We start from the raw sequence: 13,088 nt of genomic DNA on the forward strand, positions 1-13,088 counted from the left end.
ATGAATCTTGCTTTAAGTTTCTGGACTTTTTACTAGTTTTCTTTACTTAACATTTATTGAGCACTTACTACGTGCCAGGAACTATACTAGGTGTTTTCCATGCAATTCTTCCAACTGGGAAGGCAACAACAGGTTCCCTAAACCACAATTGGCCTTTCTCAATGGGGTGGTGGCAAAGGAAGAGTTGAGAGAACCAAATCAAAATGACCATGTGCCTCCAGACACACACTTACCCTGTGCTCCTCACCTTAGCCAGTGGTTCAACTCTCCACTCAACATCTGAGGTGGAAACCTGGAAGTCATCCTAGACCCCTCCTCCCTCCCTTCCCATATCCCATTTATTCCTGATCTCTCAAGGCCTCTCCCTCACTGGCTTATCTCTGTCATAGCACTTTTCACACTGATCTGTAAGCAGCTGTCTCTCTGTCTATCTTCCCCTCTTAAGACAGACACTGTCTTTGATCACTGACTACCCAATGCCATAGGAGGTGCTCAAAAGTTGTTCACTAAATGAGTTAATGAATAAAGTTCTATTATTTCTACATAAAGATTTCTTGAGTTAATCCCTCTACCTTATGCCATTAATTGCCCCAGTTTAGGGTCTTACTCCTTATCGAACTCTTACAATAACCTCCTAATTTATGTTCCTTCTCTCCACTTTGCCCTGCTACCACCCACTTTCCTCATTGCCTCAACAGTCATCTCTCTAAAGCACAAATTAGAGTGTGCTATTCCTCTGATTAAATGCTTTAATCCTTCTCATTGCCCTTAGGATAAATTCAAGGCCTCATCTCTTGCCTCTGTTCCTCCTGAATCCTATGTTTAGCCATACTAAATGGTAGTATATGTGGGTGTGTGTGTGTGTGTGTGTGTGTGTGTGTGTGTGTGTGTGTGTTTAGGCCCTGATGCCTTTGCACTTGTGCCTTCTCCCTAGGATGTTAGGATGCTACCCCCCCTTTCTCTGTCTGATAATCTCCTGCCCAGTTTTTGAAACGCAGCTCAAATGTCGCTTGCTCATGAAGCCTTCTGCGAGCCTACGGCCTCCACCTACAGAGTTTTAGACCTCTATTTGAGCTTTTGTTGATTGGCTGTAATTGTTTGCTCACACATCTATGCCCCTATCTCTCTCTAGCCACTAGAATCTGAGTTTCTTGAAATCCTGAGCTTGGTATCCCTAACTCCTTAATAGGCTTTAAAAAGTACTGAAGGGAAGAGGGTGGGAGGTGAACATCTTCTGTGTACAGTGAAAACTGTTTTCAGTCCAAAGAGCCTGGAAGAAGAGCCTGAGTCAATACTATGGCTGAGGTGGCTGCTAAAGATGGCCCAGCCCTCAAAACATGGGCTTTACTCCAATCCCTCTCTTTTCATCTCTCTTCTCCTCTCATTTCTTCTTCCATGCCCTTCTCCCCTCCCTCTCTTCTTCTCCTTTTTTTAAAATTCATTTTCCTTTCCTTCCTTCTTCCTGTTGCTATTTAACTTTAACGTTAATCATATATTGCAAAACAATATTATGACAATATTAATGTAAGTAAGCAATAATAATAGTATGCCCACAATTCTGCTACTACAACAAATCAAATTGTTTTATTTGCCTATATTCCCTTCCCATCATTTTTCATGGTTGCCATCATAATGCAGTTTTAATTTTGTACTCTACTCTTTAACTTAATATCAGAAGCATTTTTCATACTCCTACATAGTCTTCATAATTATCATTTTAATGGCTACATAATATTCTGCTGAATGGATATGACAAATTTTACTTAACTGTTTCTTTTCCAGTAGACATTTCCAGTTTTATCCTGTTGCAGAGAGCACTGTCATATATGTGCCCTTTTACATCTTTCTCTTTCTTGCTCTTTTCTGTTCACTTTTCTTTCACTTTCTACTCTCTTCACTCTCTTTTGCCTCTCCTTCTACCTCACTGGGTGCACTCTCTTTCCTAGAGCAGTAATTTGTCCTCAGGTGGATGTAGAGATCATCTTAATAGGACCCAGGATTTTTTAAATTACTAAACATTTGTTATAAAATACTCCTAAGGACACTTTTGCCATTTCTGCACCCTTAAAACAGTATAAATGATAAATTTTCCTCTTCACAGGGGTAGGAACATAGGACCAGGCAGGACCAGGTTGGAGAAGCCTCAAGCATGTGACAGAACACAATGTTTATAATGGGAGAAAATGACAGAACCTGATGTCTATCAATAGGGAGATGGCTAAATAAACTGTGATGTGTCTATCTAGGAATATCATGTAGCATTTAAAGAGATTGTTGTAAATCTATATGTACTGACTTAGATAAGACCTTTTTTTTTTCTTTTTTTTGCGGTACACGGGTCTCTCACTGTTGTGGTCTCTCCCGTTGTGGAGCACAGGCTCCGGACGCGCAGGCTCAGCGGCCATGGCTCACGGGCCCAGCCGCTCCGCAGCATGTGGGATCTTCCCAGACCGGGGCACCAACCCGTATCCCCTGCCTTGGCAGGCGGACTCTCAACCACTGCACCACCAGGGAAGCCCAGATAAGACCTTTTTTAGTGAATTTAGTTGCAAAATATTTGTAGTTTACAATTTATGTAAAAAATAACAGCAAAACCCAAACCCACACGATAGAATTATATATTTTCTATGGATATATTATGCAAATATATAGACAAGCTGGTAACAGTGGTCACCTCTGTGTTTAGGGGAAATGGTCTGGATTTAGAGGATTGATCAAAGGGAATGTGAGCCTGAACTGCAATGGTTTCATTCTCCCAATCAAGGAAAGTGTATTCATATATTGCTTGTATAATAAGAAATTAATTTTTAAAATGTTGCCACTGTGTCTCTTTCTGTTCACATTGTACACTGACCAGCCCCTGATTCAGGCCCTGGCCACGAATAAATGCAACATAATAAGAGAATGTTATGAAATATGCAAATGTCCTTTTGGGAAAAGTGGGCTTCTTGCTTTTTCTTCACACTGCACTGCAGGTTGTTTCAGACAGTGCTGGTGGGTCGGGGACAGGCAAGAACCAGGCCTGGTCTTCCAGGAGATGAGGGTGCCCCTACTCAGACTCTGCCTCTCAGCCAGTCCTCCCTACCCCAGTCCTGGCAGGTGGAAGTTGGGAATTTTTAAGTTTAGTCTCTTGCACTGGGTCCTGGATGGAGGACAACAGATGAGGCCACACTGTCCTGCTGTGCAAACCAAGGGGAACAGGTGGAGACCCTGGAGCCAGAGTGTGAATAGTGGCAATTCATGAGTGGTACAGGCAGGCAGAGTGCCCAGCTCAGGGCCAGTGACAGCTGGGCAGCACATGGGTGGGGGAGGGAGCAGGGGCATGGGGGTGGGGTGGGCGAGTTCAACCATGCGGGAGGAGGCATGAGAGGGCAGAGGACAAGGGAGGGAAAGAGGGGGAGCACCTCCTGTCCAACCCCCAGGGTGGAGCAGGCATGAGGTCAGAGGTCCCAGACTGACCTGAAAGGCTTAGGAAGCTGCAGGGTAAGTGGACATAATGAGAGAAAAGAGTGTTCCTTATCTGGCCCTTCACCCTCTTCCCCCATCCTCAGCTGTCCTCTACCTAGCCCTAAATCCAAGGCATTTGAGCCGTTCCAGCAGCTGTGCCAGTCCTTTGGCTGGGTCAGGGCCTGGGCAGGTGTGGGGAGAGCAGCTGTCACCCCTCCCTTTGCAGACAAGGGTAGGAGCAAAAGGAGGTGACCAGGTTGGGGACATTTCAAGCACATGACAGGATGCGCCACACTTTTCTGTCCAGAACTCCTACCTGACTACTGTACCCCTCATCCCACTCCTCTTTAGTTAAGTGATAGAGTAAGAAAGGTAAAAGAACTATGAAAATAATAATAATTTTTTTTTTTTTTTTGCTGTACGCGGGCCTCTCACTGTTGTGGCCTCTCCCATTGTGGAGCACAGGCTCCGGACGCGCAGGCTCAGCGGCCATGGCTCACGGGCCCAGCCACTCCGCGGCATGTGGGATCCTCCCGGACCGGGGCACGAACCCGCATCCCCTGCATCGGCAGGCGGTCGCTCAACCACTGCGCCACAAGGGAAGCCCAATAATAATTATTAATAACATTTACTGAACACGCTATATGCAGAGTGCTATTGATTTTATGATATATCACTGAATATTCCCAACAACCCATTATGAAAGTTAAGCCCATTTTATAAGTGAGAAAAATGAGGTTTCTTGGTTTTGTGCTCAAAGTCAGACACTAAGAAGGGACAGAAGTGAGATTTGATGCCAAATTTGTTTGACACTACAGACTAAACTCATAATCCTTGAGGAGGATTGAATTAACAAAAATCCAGTGGAAAGCCAGCAGACCCACCATCTCCAGAAGGAACAAGAGGTGGATGGGTCTAAGCTAGCCTTTCTCACTGTCAGAACTGAGAGCTGCTAGATGAGGTGTGGTGAAAAGTAAAGGAAGCTGGAAAATCCTCTCCTCTAGAGATTTCTCTGGATAGGAGCCATCCCATTGCTTTGGGCTGGTTTAGAAGGCTTTGCCTAGAAAAAGGGGAACAAAGTACTTTGGATTGGGCGTCAGGAGAGCTCAGTCTATGCATTCCCTCTGGGTGGGCTCTCCAGAGGAGATGGGCAAAGCCTAGAAAGGTTAGGGGGCATGAGCTCTGTCTGTCTCCCACAGGTCTTGTCCATTCTACCCGGGAGCATCCCACCTGAAGCCTTTCACAGTGCATCTGATGGTCCCCCTAGGCTTGAGCCTCCTCCCAGCCTCAGGAACCCAGCCCAGAGCCGGCCCAGGGAGGGAGCCTCTGCTGCTGGAGTGGAAGCCGGCCCTTCCAAGATCCTCACTCCATACCCAGGCTTCCGGCAGCCAGCAGGGGGACCCTGAGCCCCAGGCAACAGTCCTGAGCTGGGTGGCTTCTTCTGGCTTTGGATCCCTTCTCAGAGCATATCCACACACCTCCCTGCACCACAGTTTCCTGCTCTGGAAAAGGGAAAATAATTATACTTACTTCACCAGCAATGCTGTGAGTTAAATGAGTTCTAAATAAACAAGAAAGCATTGCTAGACTTCTTGTTGTTGTAGTCTTGTACTATATTATTCTGAAAATTCAGCATTCAATAAATGCTTCTTGAGCTCTACTGTGTACCAGGAGTGATTTTAAGCCTTAGATGGAATCCTTCCAACCCTTGGGCCAGGGACAGTGGTTGAAATAGAAAAGTCCAGCACCTGGAGAGCTCTTCTGATCAGCTGGATGGAGTGGATGGCTCTTAGGTATAGATGGACACCTCTGGCAAGCTCCTGTTTGTTCTCATGGCCTGGAATTTGGCACTTTGGGGTGGGCTCACAGAGGGGCCAGGGAGCCCAGGGCACAGCCTACCTCTCCATCCATCCTGACTTCAGGAAAATATACTTAGTGCAGAGTCTTTTCACACTCCCAGTGCTCTTTGGTGAAAGGGTCTTAGGCTCAGGGCAGAGGGGCAAGGCAGATGTGAATGGAATATTAAGAGCTCTGCTTAAGATCAGGGAATTAGGGCCAGGACAAGACTGGAGCTGAGAGAATGAGCTGAAGCCAGAATAAAAGTCTCCTGTCCATTCTTTTCCCAGAGCTGTTTCCCAGGAATATTGTCTCCTCAGTGTGATGGGGTGAGTGCCTAGTGCTTTGACTCCTGGCTCCTGACTCCTGGCTCTAGCCTTGATTTTTCCTTCTGCCCACTGAGGGAAGGGGAAGCAGAGAATCCTTGCCTTGCACCCTTAGAGGTGATGTTTGAGGGGTCCAGGAAATTGGGCATGAATATTCTGGCCAGGATGGGGTGGGCTGTGCCGGGAGGTGTGAGCTCTCATGGTAGTCAACTCCAGGTCTTCCAGCCTGTGGTGGGGTGGCAGATGGATTGCCCAGAGGCGCCCTTTTGGCTGCCGTCAAGGGCCAGAGAAGCCAAGAAATTCATAGCAAGTACCCTGTGGGCTGGGGTCAGGAGTGGGGGCTGGGCCAGGGGCCCAGATGAAGAGGAACCGATGCCGAGAGAAGGCTGGTTCTTTAACTGATGTGCAACATGGCAGGGCAGACTGCTGGCTTCGGGTCGGGTGTGGGTGGGGGCAGGGGAGTGGAGGGGCTTTTCGGAGAGACTAGGCTGGGGCAGGAGACCTGGGAGCCTCCCCTCAAGATTCAGTGGGGGCAGGGGCTTGGAGCACTAGTACTTCCAAGTTTCTGAGCATCCAAAACTCTGTGCCCAACAGCCTTCATTAAGCACTTAGGACCTTGACAAGCAGGGTCTCTTCTCAGTCTCTCTTCTCTCTGATTCATCTCTTCCTTGCCACTGCATCCCTCCCTCAGGCTGTGAGCATGCTCAGTTCTCCCCATCTAAAACCAACCTCTTTTTGACCCCACTCTCTTGCAGCTAACAGTCCATCTTTTATTCTCTTCCCTGCCAAACCCTTTCAAAGCCTCATCTACACCCACACCCCCACCATTTCCTGCCTGCTCCAGTGTTAACCTGTGAGATGGTACTTCTACCCCACTCTTCCCCCTTCTTGTCACAAAATCTTACCACTTCCCCCTCGTATCATTCACAGCTGCTCTCCAGCCCTGAACCCCCCCAGGACCCTTCTTCCTGAAATACCTGCTAGCCTGCTCCCCACTTTGGCTGCTCTCCCTCCCTGGTGCTATGGGCACAGCCCTGCTTCTTTCCAACTTCTCTTCTACATCCTCTCCCTGAGTGATCTCATCTCTCCCAGAACACACTTGAGATGACCCAGACATCAAGGGGAGTTCCAGTTGTCCCCTTCGCCATTTCCACAAGCCTGCTGGACCCTGTGCCTGGATGTCGCCATAGGCACATCCCACCAACCTGTCCAGGAGTGGACTTCCCATCCTTCTCCAGGCCCCACAACCAGCTTCTGCTGCTCCCTATCTCCCTTACAGGCCTCAGCATTTGCCCAGGAGTTCAAGCTTGAAATCCAAGGGTGATCTTTGCCTGGCTGTTCTGCTCTACTGGGCAAGGAGCCCGGGAATCCTATGTGACATCTCTCTTGTTCATCTCCTCTGTTCCCACTGCTTCCTCTTATGTTTGGCTTTTAATCTTCTTTGACCAAGACTGCTGTTACCTCTGACAGGTCTCCCTGCTTTTACCCTTTCCCTCTTCCATCTCACTCTGCAGAGTCACAGAATGATCTTTCCAGAGCCTCTTTCAGATCCTTCAGTCTCCTGCTCAAAAATCTACAAAGTCTTTCCATCACCAATAGAATAGACCATGATATCTGCCTAGTGATTTACAACCTGAAAAACGCTTTCAAATAAACAAAATAGGTAATGTGATTGTCCCTCCTTTATGCGTAAGAGAACTGAGGCTCAGAGAGATGTGGCGAATTGCGGGGGTTCCCTCAGGGCTGAAGTGTGGAGCGGGGACAGGCACCGAGGCCTTCCAGCTTTACTTGGGTGCACCGCCCACTGCAGTCTTCTCAGCCTCCCCTGGGAAGCTTTCAGAAACATAACCCCTCACTATCACCCATCAGCCCAGCTGGAGACCAGTGCTCTCGCCAAGCCCCTGGCCTTGCCCAAAACATACCTCTCTTGCTCAGGCTGTTTGCTCTTGCTGTCTGCCCAGATTACTCTCCTCCATGCCACCAGCCCCTCTGCATAAAAACAGAGCGTCTTCCCCATCTTCCAAGGTCGCTACTAGCCCTTGCTGGCCCCATGTGCTCTCTCTTTTGTCTATGGCACTCAGAACACACCCCGGAGCAGACTTGACACTCCAGTCCCCGAGCTTTGAGCTCTTGGATGGCCCCCTAGAATAGTGTCGTCTTCATAGGAGGTCCATAATAAAAACCAGCTGAGCAAGTAAATGAATGGATGGGGCTGCTGGAGTTTCTCCTCCTCCAGAAACCCCTCTCAGACCAATTGGTTCAGTGGTTCTAATCACCCCCTGACCCTCACACACACCTCCCTGAGTAAAGCACATCACATCTGGGTCAGTCTCATCTCTGCTGCAAGGCTCTCCTTTAACTACCCTCAGCCTTGGTTTCCTCATCTATGATTGGGGTCTAATAACATACCCTTTGCTATTTCCCAGGTGTGTGGTGAGCATTAAATGAGATGCTGTTATGTGAGGCATAATGTGTGTTTGTGTGAACACTAAGGTGCTGTGCAACTGTGAGGGGGATTAATTATTGTAGAAATGTGTGTCCACCTGTGTATGTTCACAGCCTGCCTCCCTCCCATGTGAGATGGGGAGGGTGTGAAAGCCAAAACCCTCACTCAACCATGTTCTGAGTTTGAAGCGCTGGTGCTTGAGGGATTCTCTGAGCATGGCTCACCTCCAGACATCTCCCCAGGCACCAGGCTCTGCCTCCCAACTCATGGATGGGTTGGGACAAGTTTGTTGTCTTTCTGGGTCTCAGTTCTCTTATCTATACAATGGACAGGTTGAGTTGAAGCTCAGATTTTCACATTTTTTTAAAGTTACATGGCTAATAAAATCTTATACCAGCAACCCATATGTCATATAAGTCAAAACAGGAACAGCTCTATGAACCCCTAAAACCTGACCCTCCTTCCCAGCCTTTGGAGGCTCCTTTGCCAAGCCCTGAGTGGATTCTCTGTTTATCGTATCATAGAGATCCTTCTAGCACTGGCGTGAGCTCTTTTCCATGCCTGCTGAAATTCAACAGGAGGAAGTACTCATCAGTGGGGGTAGAAAGACTGAGGTTCGACGTAGAAAACATCTTCCCCAATCCTGACAGGAGGGACTGTGTTTTGGGGTCGTTTATGCCTTCTCTTCCCCACCTGACTGGGAGGTTTTCTTATCTCTATATCCCCAGTGCTCATCTCACTGTCTGATACAAAAAAAGGCGTTCAATAAATGTCTGTTGAATAGAATAGGTGAATGGATTAATGAACGAATGAACAATGGGTTTAAGAAGAAATGAAGGTGACATCCTCAGGACTTAGGAACAGTTCCGTGCTGTCTGGAGGGACTTGGACTAACTGGCCCTGACTTATCCCATGCCCCCCTGACCTCACAAACACACCAATCCACAGGGAATACTCAGCCTGAGTCGACACTACTTCCTACGGACCCAGCATCTCCCCCCATAGGAGCCCCTGATCCTGGAAAAGGGAGAGAGGACGAGGGAGGGAGAAGGAGGCAGAGAGACTTAGATTCCAAATCTGAAGCGGGAAGGGTAGAGGAAAAAAGGAGAGGAAGGGAACTTCAGGGAAGCCGCTGCAGAGGCAGACTTGGCTTGGGGTGGGCCCCGCTGGGGAAAGGCCAGGGGCTTCCCTGCCATCCAGAAATCTTTTCCTTCCAAACTGCCTGTCGTTTCCCAGCCCTGCTCCTCTTCCTCCTTCTCCTCATACACATGCTGCCCAGAACAATGCTGAAAAATAAGGCAAGGACCAAAATAACCTCCTGCTGTTGGGAAGGGGAGAATCCTAAAACCTCATTTACCCACCTGGAGCTGAGCCGAGCCTTGACACCCCCCTTCCTTGCTGGTGTCCTGAGGGGTGACTGGGAGAGCTTCAGCCTCCATGGGCAGGCCCCTTCCTGACTTGGGGTGTCTAGCCCAGTTTGGAGAACTCAAGGAAGGAAGACATGCAGGGCTGCCCCTCAGGAGTTGCTTCCACATCAGCCCTCCCTCTCCCCTATCCACCCTTTCCCCCAGTGCAGAGACTGTAGGTGTGAAGGGTCAGTGGAGAAACCCGGGACAGGGGCCTTGGGAGGACAGAAGCAGGACAAAGAGGTAAGGGGGTAGAGGGGGTGAGGGCCAGGCCCTGGGGGTCTTTAGACCCTCTGTGATGTTATCTTGCTCCCAGAACCACATGCCAAATAGGAGCTTTTCACTGGGTACATTTAAGGACACCCAAACCTGGTACCTGTGGGACTTTAGCATGACTGGCTGCACAGAGCAGATTCCAGAATTTTTCACTCTTCTACTCTTTCCACCCCCAGGACTCCACCTGCTTGGTGCTGCCTACTTGCCTTATTGATAAAATATCTGTGCTAGACACACCATAAGTCAGCTCATTAAGCCCTCGTAACCATGCTATGGGTTGGTTTTCCTACGTCAATTTTATGGATGAGGAAACCAAGCCTGTGCTGTTCAAGGCAGGTGAAAGCGTGGAGGTGACATGTCTCCAGAGCATAAGTGGACCCTGGCCATGGAGAGGGTCATCTAGTCAGGGTGTCCTGGACATACTGTGAAAGCCGGAGTTTTTGGCTCAGTGTAAATTCCAGACACCTTTGTTCCACCTGTTCTGCCTACACCTCTCCACATCATCCTCTTGCCCACTATAGACCTCTGACCCCCTTCTCTACTTCCCCCACCACAAACCGCCCCTCCTCTCAGCCCTGGAATCTGTCCTAGATGCGGTGGCCTGGACTTAGAAGTTTCTAGATGGAAAAGTCAAGTGCCCAAGGGCTCCATCTTGGCATTTTTTCCGCCTTGGAACAGACTTACCGGCTGTCAGAGCAGGACAGGATGATAGATGTCAATTGTCTGAGATGACTGATGGATAAACTGAAGCCAGGAGAGGAAAATGAACTTGTCTGGGGCCATGTAGCCAGTGAGTGGCAGAGTATGGTCCAGAAGCCAGCTTCTAGCTCTTCTGACTCTCAATCAAGTGGTCTTTTCACTGCACCAAAGGGACCTGATGCCCAAGAGCACTGTGTTTACCACTAACACCCCCACCCTCTCCCGCCCAGCAGACTCTGAGGAGATGGTGTGCTTTTCCCAGAGCAGCTCTCCAGGACAGACTCTGACTGAATCAGCTCTGTTCTCAAAGAGGCCAGTCCAATCCCCCTGACCCTGGAAACAGACAGGGGGTGGAGGGAGGGAGGGAAGGAGGAAGGGAGGGAAGGAGAGAGGGAGGGAAGGAGGGAGGGAGGAGAGAAGGGAAAACTGTTTTGGTTTATTTTACCCAGAACTGAGGAACAAACACATTACCTACAGGTATTATGCAAATGTATCTACTACATGTCAACAATCCATGGTGAGGTGAGAAGAAGTGTGTGTGTGTGTGTGTGTGTGTGTGTATCTCTGTTGTCTCCAGAGCTGAAGTTGCTGCTGAAGTTTAGATAGGGTGACCCAATCATACACCCCTTGCCCCAAGCCAGGCCTGCCTGGGTCTTTGCAGGTTTTTATGACAGCTAGATGAGTGAAAATTAGGAAGCTAAGTGAAAATTAAGAGAAAGCCTTGAACCAAAAAGAATTTGGGCCAAGTAAAGGGCTGAGAGGCAGGGGCATGGGACAAAAGCCTTGTATGTTCACATGACATGGGGAATAAGCAGACCTTCAGGATGCCATCGGGAGTGTGGAGGAAATCTGTAGGGGAAGTAGAGGGGAAAGGCGGGAGGAGAGTTGACATGTCCCAGTTTCTCCAGGTAGGCTCTAGGGAAAGATTGCAATTTTGATATTTGAGGCATAGATTCTTTTCTCCCCGTGAAGGTAGAAATGGAAGTTAGCTTTCCCCATGCTGGGCTTCCTCCTCTCCCAGGAAGATTCAACCCACCCTTACCCTTTTCCTCCCAGCTACTCAGGTTCAAGCCCCACCCTAGGCCTCACTGTGACTCAGCACAGACTCCCAGCAGAAGTTGTGTGTTCACCCTTGTTGACTGAAAAAAATGCACAACATGAGAGTTGTGCATTAAGTTTTATTTGGGGCAAAAGGAGGACCATAGCCTGGAGACAGCTTCTCAAATAGCTCTGAGGAACTGCCCCAAAGAAGTGTGGGAGAGGTCAGTATATATGTGATTTGGGTAAAGGGGGATACGTGCAATCAAGCACACATCTTGGCAGAGGGCTGCTGCTGGTCACAAGGAGCAAATGTCTCCATAAATGATTTTAGTGCTTTTCTAGATATGAGAAAATATAAGAAATTGGGCTCATACAATCTTCTCCTGAAAATAACTATCTGAAGGCCTATTCTTCCAGTTTTTCCCAGAACACAGAGTTCCTCATTCCTGATCTCTGCCCTGAACTCCTGGGTGAAGGTCAGAGACTGCAGTGGCTAGTGACCTAATTTTTGTAGAGGCAGATGGCAAATGACAATTTTTAGCTAGCAGGAACCCCTCATGGTCCTAAATTCGACCATAGTTTGGGAGGCATTTTATGACCATTTTGTTCCATGGTGCTAGGAATGCTCATTCCTAGGTCAGGTGAGGATTTCGTTGATAGGCTACTCAATGTGCTATTTTTTTTCTTTACATCTTTATTGGAGTATAATTGCTTTACAATGGTGTGTTAGTTTCTGCTTTATAACTAAGTGAATCAGCTATACATAAACATATATCCCCATATCTCTTCCCTCTTGAGTCTCCCTCCCTCCCACTTTCCCTATCCCACCCCTTTAGGTGGTCACAAAGCACCGAGCTGCTCTCCCTGTGCTATGCGGCTGCTTCCCACTAGCTATCGGTTTTACATTTGGGAGTGTATATATGTCCATGCCACTCTCTCACTTTGTCACAGCTTACCCTTCTCCCTCCCCATGTCCTCAAGTCCATTCTCTAGTAGGTCTGTGTCTTTATTCCCATCCTGCCCCTAGGTTCTTCATGACCATTTTTTTTTTTTTTTTAGATTCCATACATATGTGTTAGCATACTGTATTTGTTTTTCTCTTTCTGACTGACTTCACTCTGTATGACAGACTCTAGGTCCATCCACCTCACTACAAATAACTCAATTTCGTTTCTTTTTATGGCTGAGTAATATTCCATTGTATATATGTGCCACAGCTTCTTTACCCATTCAACTGTCAATGGACACTTAGGTTGCTTCCATGTCCTGGCTATTGTAAATAGAGCTGCAATGAACATTGTGGTACATGACTCTTTTTGGATTATGGTTTTCTCAGGGTATATGCCCAGTAGTGGGATTGCTGGGTCCTATGGTAGTTCTATTTTTAGATTTTTAAGGAACCTTCATACTGTTCTGCATAGTAGCTGTATCAATTTACATTCCCACCAACAGTGCAAGAGGGTTCCCTTTTCTCCACACCTCTCCAGTGTTTATTGTTTGTGGATTTTTTGATGATGGCCATTCTGACTGGTGTGAGGTGATATCTCATTGTAGTTTTTTTTTTTTTAATTTTATTTATTTATTTTGGCTGTGTCAGGTCTCCGTTTCTGT

The sequence above is a fragment of the Stenella coeruleoalba genome (assembly GCF_951394435.1).
Source record: "Stenella coeruleoalba genome assembly, chromosome: 1".
Classification (NCBI taxonomy): Eukaryota; Metazoa; Chordata; class Mammalia; order Artiodactyla; family Delphinidae; genus Stenella; species Stenella coeruleoalba.